Genomic DNA, 11,829 nt, shown 5'->3' on the forward strand with positions numbered 1-11,829 from the left:
TTTTCTTTCAGGCTCTCCTCAGTGGCAGGTGAAAATAGAACAAAAGAAAACATAATATGCATTATGTCAGCTAAAATCTCTTCAGGAGGAGGGGTTGAGGCTTCCTGGACAGCCAGTTCAATTCCATCTGCTTTAAAGGCTCTGGAGAGCAAACCTTGGTGTCGAAGAAGGTAGTCTGATGCCGCCTTATGCTCACCCTGGTAGCACTCACAGAACTTAAAAGTAAAGTTCATCCCCGTTGATGGTAGAGCCATACGCTTTTTCCATCGCATCCAAGGCCTGCAAGGCTGTAGCATTCTTCCCCAATGACCAGACAATGTCGCTTGCGGGAGGGAGGAGAGATTTGACGATCCTGTTATACTTCTTTGATTCCAAGAGGTCCTTGTCCTCCACTATCTGTTTGGCGGGGCATCTCCAACCCTTGCCGTCTAATTCGACTCTAGGTACCGGAGTCCTTCCAGAGAATAGTTGGAGCCTTCATTGTTGAGCAGAAGATGATGTAACAAAGTGTTTAACATTTGTGTCTGTAACATCCTTTGGTACATCCGGGCCGGATTTTGCAGGGTATGGAAAGGCTAGGGATAAGTCTGCGAGGGTCTTGCGATGTTCTGCCAGAAGCGTTTGCAAGGCCTCTTTAAACTTGCTTGGTTCTTTCTCAGTATCAGACATTATGGAAAATTGAAATTGATTAAACAAAAAATGGCTAAACAATGAGAAGGGGTAGTTTATGGGGCTTGTAGGGCACATCCTTTCCCTCAGGCGGAGAGTGTGCCTTCAGCATGGGGTTGCAGTAGATTGGGTCCACTACCAGCTGAAGGGGGGGGGGGGGGGGGGGGGGGCGAATGTTAAGGAGCAGACTCATCTGTATTGGGGGTATGACAGTCGGCTGTATGAGAGCAGCCACAGGAACAATTTTTGTGCATCTTATCTGACCGATGTCATAATAAGCTCTCGGATAATGAGAGGGTAAAAATTTCTCCCCAGTACAGGCTCACCATCAAGTTTGATGTGATCTCAAGTGATTAATAAACAAAGGATCACCTATTCCTTCTGGCCTCAGACATTCCGGAGACATGAGTGTAGGGGTACTGTCAGTACCTTATCAGTAATAGGATACTTTGTATGAACTTTGGGGTATAGTGGAAACACTTGAGTTTCTCTTCCATGCATTATTCCATTGCTACAGCCCATGTACTAGACTATTATAGGGCAACAGGGTAAAATTGTTACACGTGGAACATATAGTTAATCCATAGATTCCTTGATAACTCAATATTACATTCGTACATATAATCTCTTTCGTCCCATTCATTTGCAGGGATTCTGAAATTGTAAAACAGTCAAAAGACAGGGGTTAATATCTGAATGAATAAGCGCTATACCTTAGTTCTCCATACGGTCTTAAGGCTTTGTTGTATAAAGCATATCTGTGCATCAAAAATGTTGATATCTAATACACCTGTTTATTGCCTTGTGGAAATTTTATCAAGTGTTGGAAGAATTTTTGTGTTTGAATTTCAAAAGTGAGTGTGCCTGGTGATATGCCCTCAGTCAAACTAAACATGTGGGACTACACAGTATATGAAAAGCGTCTGCGATAAATGCTTCATGCACATATTTATGCCCAAATTTCTTATGGTTGCATCCTAATTCGGAGCAGATTTCTGACACCAACTTTTCCTTCGTTCCTCTGTTGTGGTATTCGTGTAGGGACACATCGTATAAGGGAGGCCTTTCCCTCCAAAGGTTGATTAGGTACATGCTCTGCAGCCTTGGTCAAACTAAAAATCTCAGTCGTTTTTGCAGATACCCTGCAATATATTTTGAATGTGTTCAAAAGCCCATGATGGGAGGCGATCGTATGCAATGATTGAAAAATCGTCCAATGTAACTGCTTTGATTTTCCCCTTGTCCCCCAATACTTCTGCCAAAAAAACCTGTCACACCGTGATACAGCACTTCCCTCATCCAAGAGAGCACAGATCTCTACTTCCTTTTCATTATACTGGATTCTTACCGATAGGACTCTGAGAATGATCTGCGCCTTGCCCTGGACTGCACTGGATGAAGCCTGGTTCTCTCCTGGAGGGGATTGAGCGGGTGCAGTCATCGTCATGCTCGGCAAGTGAATGAGTGGGTGGTGCCTCTTCTTACATCCACTTGTGTTACGCATTGAATTCTGCTTGCAATCTTTCTTGAGGTGCAAACTGTCCTAGCAGTTGGAACGCAGTTGCTTGGGGCCAATCATGCTAATCTGCTCTTTAGGTGCCTTCTTCGCGAATGTCTTGCACTTTACAGAATGATGTGCCCCATCGCGCAGTGCAGTATAGACCGATTCGGGTTCATTGAGGGCAGCAGACAATTTGTGGCACTGGGCGCAGCCATTAGCTCATTTTGAGGTGTCTTAGCCGACCCCCCTCCTCTCCCCCACCCCCAGGCAATATGTTTATCGCGCACTTGTAACAAAGGTTCGCGCACTAAGTAAGCATTCGCACACTCAGTACGACACGCCCATTGACTAAAACAACCACGCATCAGTTTTTCATTCTGCGTGCGGAAGGGGGTGGGGAGAGGGGAGGGGGGTTGGCTAAGACACCGCGTTAATGGCGCTGCCCATGCCAAAAATACACATAGCGCGTCACAGAATCGGTCAATACTGTCTCTTGGGGTGGGGGTTGACTCTCCATGTTTCAACATTGAAGACAGTGCGTCGGTTTCCCCGTTGGAGCTTAAAGGGATCATATAGTTCTGGTTGAGACCTAATTTCAGACTTCTAACAATTTTTGGTGAGATAATGAGAAACCCCCTTGAAATATGAAAGAGCATGTAATTCCATGAGGAATTCAACGTTTATTTGATGAAAATTGGTTTTGAAATGGCTGAGATATCCAAAACAGGGCGATTGTAATAAAGTGTGGAACCCACACTTTATTACGATTGCTTTGTTTTACTTTGTTTTTGGATGTTTCAGTCATTCCAAACCCGAGTTTCTTCAAATAAACTGTGAATTCCTCTTAAAATGGTATGCTCTGTACTATTTCATAAGTATTTTCTTGGTATTTTGCAAAAACTTTAAAGCCCAATTCTCATTTCCACCAATACCGTACTATCCCTTTCAGTGGCAAGGGCCTCCCTACATTCCTTTTGAAGACATTACTACCAAGCTTGGCAGCAGATTCAACAAAATAAGTCATGTGGGAGAAGTTTGATGTAATGGCTGCCTTCAACGAGTCATGGGCTGTACTTGCCCACTTCGACTGCAGCGGTAAAAAATGTTGAATCTTTAGTAGTCTCCGTGGTGCTCATATCTGCTGTATACCCCTACCTGCGCCATCGTCATCTGGCACTGCCTCGTATCTCTTGTGAAATCCCACAATGCCTGGCTGTCACTGGTCATTTGTGGCGATCGATTGTTCACCCTCTCAATATGTGCTCTTGTTACCACATGGCTCAGTCCAAATTCGCTCTGAAGAATGGCTGTGGCATTCCCTGAAATAGGGTCTAACAATTCAATTCTGTTAAATTCAATTCAATCTCAATTCATTTTCACAAACCATTCACATGTAACACCTAAGACACAGTTCTCAATTTCCTCCTTTGTCTTCTTGCTGCAGTACAGGATCTTAGTATGCATTATGAACTCTATCTGCTGTGTAGTGTCAAACATACTGATGAAATTCCAATACTTAACTGGGTTTCCAGCAAAAATCTTTATATCTGTTTTTTTGCAAACTGATCGCCATCGCTCTCATGGTAGCCATCTATGTTTTACCATCAGCAGCTTTACATACACTGTTCATATAAGCCTGCACACTTTGCTGGTTACTACACCACTCATCCACTCTGTCAGTGATATTGACTGTGTGTTGAGGTGTTACAAAGTATGGTTGCAGCCTGGTGCTTCTCACCTATCTCTCCCTCTACTTTCTGCCAAATGACAGCCTCCAATTCGGCATTGTTTCATTTGTGATCAACTTTCAACATTTCTAGCTTTTTGGCTAAGTTCAAGCTGCTCTCTCTTTGGCCTCTTATTATTATTATTATTCTATTCTGCATTTCAGACATGTGCACATGTTCATGGGTAAACACAAAGTACATTCAATTCAGCATAACAAAAATAAGATAAATTATAACACAGAGACAAAGCACAAAAGAGAGAGAAACCCCCCCCCCCTAGATTGTGACATAAAAAACAGGGCTGCCTGGGGCCAGAAAAGGTAAACTTAATTACCATGACCCGCTGGTCGTCTATCCCACACCCACACCTTTGTTCTTTGAGCAACTGTCCCTCCCTTTCTCCCGCAATGTGCTCCCTGATTTTGGCCTCGTGCAACCTTGCGCTTTGACGTTGCACTTTTTTGCGAAGACCTAGATGTTGTTGAGTGATCCTCTTTACCACCTGACCTAATTACTTAATTGTCACCAGCACCGGTCCCAGGTACAGCTCCTACTCCAGGGCTTCTGCAATGATGTCTGCATCACCCACAGGTCGGGCTGCAGCAGCAGCATTGCCCGTAGTAACTGTGAGGTCATGATTTTTCTGCGGCGGGGGGGGGGGGGGGGGGGGTATAATGCGGACTGGTTCCTGTGTTGACAAGGAAGTACACTGTGTATGTGTCTTGTTTGCAGTTCATGATGAAGATTAGGTGACTGTTTTCGTTGCACTCACCAAGTATACTCGTCGCCACTAGTTCCCGGCAGGAGCGTTTCCCTTTCACGACTCAGGGCCTTCCTCCTCCTGTCTCCTCCAATCTCTGTCACCAAGCCGCCTCTCAATGTCTTCTCCATCATCAAACTGAACGACAGCGTCTTCCTCCTCCTGCATGTGTACCCCTCACCTTCACTTTCAACTGCAGCCACGGCCGCATCCGCACCTTCAACTTCAAGTTCAGTCTCAAACCTGTAGGGCCTGATTTTTTTTTTTTTTTAAATCTGCACGTGGACTAGGCAAAACAGCAGGAATTTGGTCACAAAATTCTGCATGTTCAGAATCTGAACTTGAGGAGTCTACCCTCTCTTATCATCCTCCAATGACGATGACACAGATGCATCACAGTAACGGGTGATATGGTGTGCATGTTGAGATTTGCGGCAACGATAATACGATGAACGCGGCGACGATCGATATCGTTGACACTCAAACTTGTGATCTTTATCATAGTGGTGATGGTGTGATGATCAGGACTTTGAGTGTGGTAGAGATCTGCGACTGTGCGAAGATGAGTTATGGTCCTCTTGGCGGCGATAAGATGATCGTGATGGTGATGATGAGCGTGAAGACTCGCGGTGTTCACGACGTTCCATATGGCGATATGATGAGCGCGATGAGCGCGACAATCAAGGGTGGTTCGATAAGCCTGATTCACGGCTGGATCTTGCGGAAGATCGCGAAGAGGGATGGTCATAACGACGATCGTGGGACGATGACGAGGGCTTAGCACGTGGTCGCCAGTGTACTGTTTTTAGCGGTGTGCTGAGTGGTGCATATATCGATTGGGAGTATGTGTACAAGTATATACTCTACACAGAGACTACAAAGAGATGAACTTCACTCAGAGAGAGTTGGGAGGATAAGTGAGATTTTATTATTGAAACTGGGTGTATATACTGTAAAAGTGGATATTCTCGCGCGACTAATTTATCGCGCTTGGCCGGGTGAGAAGAGTTTCGCGTGTTTTTAATTCCGCGGAATCAAGACATCACGCACAGGAACACATGGCAAGCAAAAATATTCGCGTGCTTTTATTTTCGCGCTAGTTGCTGGTTGCGCGAAAATTTCCACTTTTACAGTACACAGTCTGCAGTAGGAGCTCATTTAACAAGTTTATTTGGGTTTGTTTATCAATCAGGTGGGGACAGTTAGTCTGTGTGGTCAGCTGAGAAAGGAAAGAGAGGATTGTGTTATCAGTAGAAGTTAGTAGTTGCGTTCAGATGACAAGCCCTAACCTCGAGGTTAGGAAACCTCGAGGTTAAGCTCTTGCCCCCTAACTTCGACTTGCGTCCACATGACAAATCTTAACCTCGAGGTTAAATTCCTGCCCCTCTGAGTGCGTTGATTTTTGTGTCCACATGGTGCTTAACTACTAGTGGTGACCCCCCGCGGCTCGTGGTGAGAGCACTAACCATAAGATTTCTTGTGGCTCTTAACATCGAGCTAACCTCGAGGTTAGCTAATTAGAGTACGTCTTCACGGTCCCTAACTACAAGCTTAACCTTGAGGTTAAGGTTTGTCGATTGAACGTAACTAGTGACGGGGAAAGCCTGTTGGTCTTATAAGAACTTAGTTTCTGGTTTTGTCACAGCACGTGATCTTGCCAGCCGTTCTGTTCAATTCAAACAACAACAACAGCAAAACAAAACTGTTGTTTCATCTGCACAAATTCTTCTTTGTTTAGGCCCAAAATTGATATGTAATATTGAGAGGAACTTCAATTTTCCATAGGTTAACATTTAAAGTTAGTTGGGACGGGCCGATTTATCTTGTTATGAAAGCAGATTTTTGTTGTTTCTGCTCTCAACTATAATAGGATTCCCCTGTATTTGCTTTGAGTATGAAACAATTGATCTCTTTTTTTTTTGTAAAGAGATCTGAATTTATATAATAGGAGACATTCTGTAAAGACGAGCAAAATTTCCATTATCATTGATGTTATGGATATTCCATTTTGTGTGCAGGTATTTATCAAAAAGAACCAAAATGTTAAGCTAATTCTATCATAGCATTTTGCCTCTCTAAATGTATATCAATTTGAATTCTGCTGTCCAGCACAAACTCCCTTTTTTTCTTTTGGTTACATACTGAGTACATTTATTGCTAACTACAAGAATATGTTGCTGTATCGCCTTGTTTTTATGACCCATCTATATTTTTGCCCATCGTTTCCCTTCTATGTATGGGGTATACTTTACATATATGCAGACATATGAGATGACATTTCTATCATTTGTTTGTTTGTTTGTTTGTTTGTTTGTTTGTTTGTTTGTTTTTTGGTCCATGTCAAAGTTGTATACATTTTTTTTCCCCTCTGGGAGACCCATCCAATCTTTCTGTTGGTTCAGAGCAATAGAGCCAAAATAGAGAGTTGGTAAATCAAGATAGTGAAATGATATCAGATAGTCAGTAAAAAAAAGCAAAATAGAAAGGCAGTGGCCATGTAAATGTCATTCCGTGTGAAATTTGCGTGGGCTTCCCAAAATAACAGCATGGTTTTGTGTAGTTCGTGTGAGCAATACATTTCTCCCTTTGCATTGTATCATTGGAAAAATACAACATGCCTTTTAAGGACTATTTACAATGTGTTGAACATGGATGTTCCTACACATTGTTACAATTAAGAATGTATGTTTTCATGCAAATGAATGAAGACCAAGACTTTTTTTCTTGTAGAAAATGAAACAAAGCAACTCTTCAGACCATAGTATTTAGTCATATGAATATAATAGTTATTTTCATGTTGCCACAAAATGCCATTTGAAGAAAAAAAAAAATTCCTTACATTTAAATGACCGAACTCTTGTGATTTGCTGTTTTTTTTTAAACTTATATTCTATTTTGCCATATAACATTTCCTATTGGTTATATTTTCCTTTCAAATGATACTTCCTTTCACCCTGAATTGGTACAAATGAAATAATTCAGTGCAAGAATGTTATTTCTATGTGAAGAGAAATGACAGATTAACTTGTGCCAGAAAGTATTAATAGCTTGTTTTGTGCCATTTTTCAATATAGAGTGAATATATTTTACATTGTTCTGAATTTCTTAATGACTGTCATAATTTCTGTCATGAGCAATTTATGTATGATTAAATTGGAAATTGTCAAAATATCTGTGAAGTGCAATCTTATTCCATTTCTTAGAAAGTGTTGGATGCATGCGTGAGATTTGTTTCAACATACACAGAAATTGTGTTCATCATTCTTTCAGCCCATATGAGCAGGGAGACAATCATTACACACACAAGCAGTTATAACTGAACTCCAGTAGGTATTAAGGGTGAAAAAGTGCCCTTTACAATAGTGTACCTGTGTGTGTGTGTGTGTGTGTGTGTGACTGTTTACATGTGCACATGAGTGTGTTGGTGTTTTCTGTATAATTGTGTGTGTGTGTGTTCATATACAGTTAACAACAAAATTATTCATACCCCTGAGAAATTATTTGTTTTTAGCAGATTTCTTACAAGTGAAGGATGGAGTGATGGTGATTGGGTGTTAACTTTATACTTTTAGTTGTCCTCTACTAATTGACATTAATTCCAGTTTCTCCTCATTTGTATAACAATAGAAATGTTGATTTATTTGAATTTGGGCCTTTACAGAATTATTCATACCCTTATGAAAACACTGTCATTGTCATTGATTTATTTACTAGTGCAACTTTGAAAAGTCATTTTGCTTTGCCATTGGGTTTGTGCAGGTCTTAAAAAGACATTGGTCCACGTTCTGTCAAAGGGGACCTCCAGTATTCCAGGAACTTGAGGTTTCAGAGTGTCCATGCCGACATGTGATCTCTATAGCTACAATGCATATTAGATAGTCATTCAATACCTTGGAAATAGTTTGTCTAGCCAAAAACATCAACAGTAATGTCCCGAGACCATTACTTGTAACTACCGTACCAGACTATTTTGTGTCTCTGCCAGAGGAGAGGCTCTTTTTTGGTTATTGTCTGTGGAATCCTGGGCAGTGAAATGCTTCTAAGGAGTTTGTCTCAGTATAAGTTGGATCTATTCCTGCCCAAGATGCACTTGGAATGTCTCTGATGTGATATTCAGGTCATTGTCACTCATTAGCAATCTCTCAATGGCAAATAAGGTGACAAATTTGATGTCCGGACACACCTTGAAGAATTCTGCTCTGTACTGAACAAAAGGCACACCTTGGATGTATGCTGTTTACGACGTTCGTGACTCTTGACCACCTCAGATCACTACAGACCTGTCTTTAAAGGACAAGTTCACCTTCATAAACATAAGGATTGAGAAAATGCAACAATATAAGTAGAACACATAAGTGAAAGTTTGAGGAAAATTGGACAATCGATGCAAAAGTTATGAATTTTTTAAATTTTTGTGTTGGAACCGCTGGATGAGGAGACTACTACAGCTTGTGAGTCATATGCGTACAACAGTATAAAGAAAATGTAAAAGAAAATTCAACATATTTTCACTTTTTTCGCATAATAAAAGAGAACTTGACTTGCCTCTTTCTAAAGGCAGGGGGAATAATATTACCCATAACATTTGTCGGTAACGAGGCAGGGGAATGTGTACTTTTTTCAAAAGATGGAATTTTGTGAAATTCTCTTTATATTTTCCTTATATTGTTGTACGCATGTGACATCTAAGTTATTCATACACTGCAGTAGTCTTCTCATCCAGCGGGTACTGCACAAAAACTTCAAAAATTCATAACTTTTGAACGGATTGTCTGATTTTCCTCAAACTTTCAATGATGCGTTCTCCTAATATTGCTACATTCTCTCAATCCTTATGTTTATGAAGGTGAACTTGTCCTTTAAAGGTCTTTCATCTTTGCTGGGAGATGCAGTGTATTAAGTACTGCTAACCAATTAGCCTATTTACTGAGAAAGGAATGTTATACTATCTGTCATAAGTGTCTGTAGTTTCCATATCAACTACTGTTTCAAGAATGGACAGTTTCACATTGTGACTAACCTCTTTGGATGTGTCTGGAACTCAAGGGTAAAGTTTTTTTTTTTTTTTTTTCTGGCAACATTGGAACAATGTCATCCCAAAGATCACAATCAAAGATATCCTGAACAATCTCAAGGATAATAGAGTCAGACTATCGGGAGAAGACTTCCACAAGGCTGTTATTACAGCAATGTCTTCAAGGAGAACAGCCAGTTCAGATTCACTTGGCCTAACCCAGATGCAGAATATGTTGGTTTGATGTTGCAAGTAATGTTTTGGGTGCATTTACAGCATATGTACTCCAATGTATAAGTAATTTCTACATTCTTGAAAAAATCTTTAATCTGATATCACATGTTGCCATGGACACTCTAAAGTCTTTAGCTAATGGAGGTCCTCTTGACAGAAAAAACAGCAAATGCATTGGTGGAGCCTATACAAACTCAGTGACCAAACGCAAGAACATTTCCATGTCTGTCCTCTGAAAATATTCCATGACATTGACAGTGTTTTCATAAGGGTATGAATAATTCTATAAAGGCCCAAATTCAAATAAATCAACATTTCTATTATGGAAATGAGGAGAAACTGGAATTAATGACAATTAGTAGAGGACAACTAAAAGTATTAAGTTGACACCCAATCACCATCACTCCATCCTTCATATGTAAGAAATCTGCTCAAAACTAAAAATTTCCAAGGAGTATGAATACTTTTATTGTTAACTGTATATATATATATATATATATATATATATATATATATATATATATATATACATATACATATATATTATATATATATAATATATATATATATTATATATATATATTATATATATATATATTATATACATATATATATATATATTATATATATATATATATATATAATAGTTGTATATTTTCTCTTTTTTATCATAACTATGGTGATATCTGGGGTTTTCTTTTTCTCTTTTATTTTTAGGTGTGGTTGTGTCTAAGTAGTAATAGTAAAATTGCAATGGGTAAGGGTGGAAAGGAGAGGATGGGAAATTATGTGCTGGTGGAGTGGGGTTTGCTTTTATTTATTTATTCATTTTTTGGTAATTTATAGTAAAGTGGTATATTATATGGTTGGGAAGGGTAGTGAGGTTAGCTGGGGGGATGGGTTTATTTAGATGTGATATACTTCCATTTTTTTTCTTTGGTCATTGCTGTACTTTTGCCATTTTATTTGTTATGTTGAAATCTGAAAATGTATTATTATATCAGTTTTCTTTTTAAGAAATATCTTATGTTTGTACAGTAATACCAAAGAGAATTGATGTACTTTGAATTATTTGCTTGGAAGTAAATAAATATCATTTGAAAAAAAAAATAGATATATATGTGTGTGTTTCTTTTATGTTTGTGGGTTTGGGTTGAATCAGGTTTGGTTGAGTGGGACTGGGATTTGTTTTTGAGGAGAGTACAATGAAAAATTGTGGCAAAAATTATGATGTATGAGAAATCACTTAGGAAATTATGATAAAATCTATTTCAGTTAGAGGTTGCTTATAGGGCTTTCATAAAATGTTTTATTCTTGAGTTGCAAATGTACTTTGTTTTTGCATATATACTCTGAGATATATGTTTACACAGTAAGGGGAAATATGGATTCATTTGTTTATACAGTATTATCAAGAGGAATATAACTCATATTATGAAAATTATTTTTTTTTTTGTATTGTTCAGTTCGTTTACCTATTATTGTCATCTTTAAAGAGAGAGAGAGAGATTATGGCATTGAATACATTGTACTGCACAATGATGTTCATTTTGTCTTCAAACGTATTTGAGGTTTTATTTTGTATCCAGAACGGCTTTGAGAATGAAATTGATAAAGATCAAGGACAAACAAAAGTGAATGGGCACACCACGTTTCCATAGAAATCTCGGGATTGGTGAAATACTCCATTTCAAAAACAGTTGCTTGTAGTTGGTTGTGATATTGATGAAACCAGCACATCAGCCCAGTGGAGGTAAATGACATTTCTGTATAGATGACATTTCTTTGTAGAATTATATTGATGATCAAGGAAAACAAATGGAAATGTAGTGTCACTGAAACAAAACAAAAAAATCATGGAAATGCCAGTAAACATATCACATTTGAAGCCCTTTATTTTTTGTTGACATGTAAAAATTTGTTA

This window comes from Diadema antillarum, unplaced genomic scaffold, assembly GCF_040938485.1.
Source record: "Diadema antillarum isolate AM-2024a unplaced genomic scaffold, OU_Dant_1.0 scf00000013, whole genome shotgun sequence".
Taxonomy (NCBI): Eukaryota; Metazoa; Echinodermata; class Echinoidea; order Diadematoida; family Diadematidae; genus Diadema; species Diadema antillarum.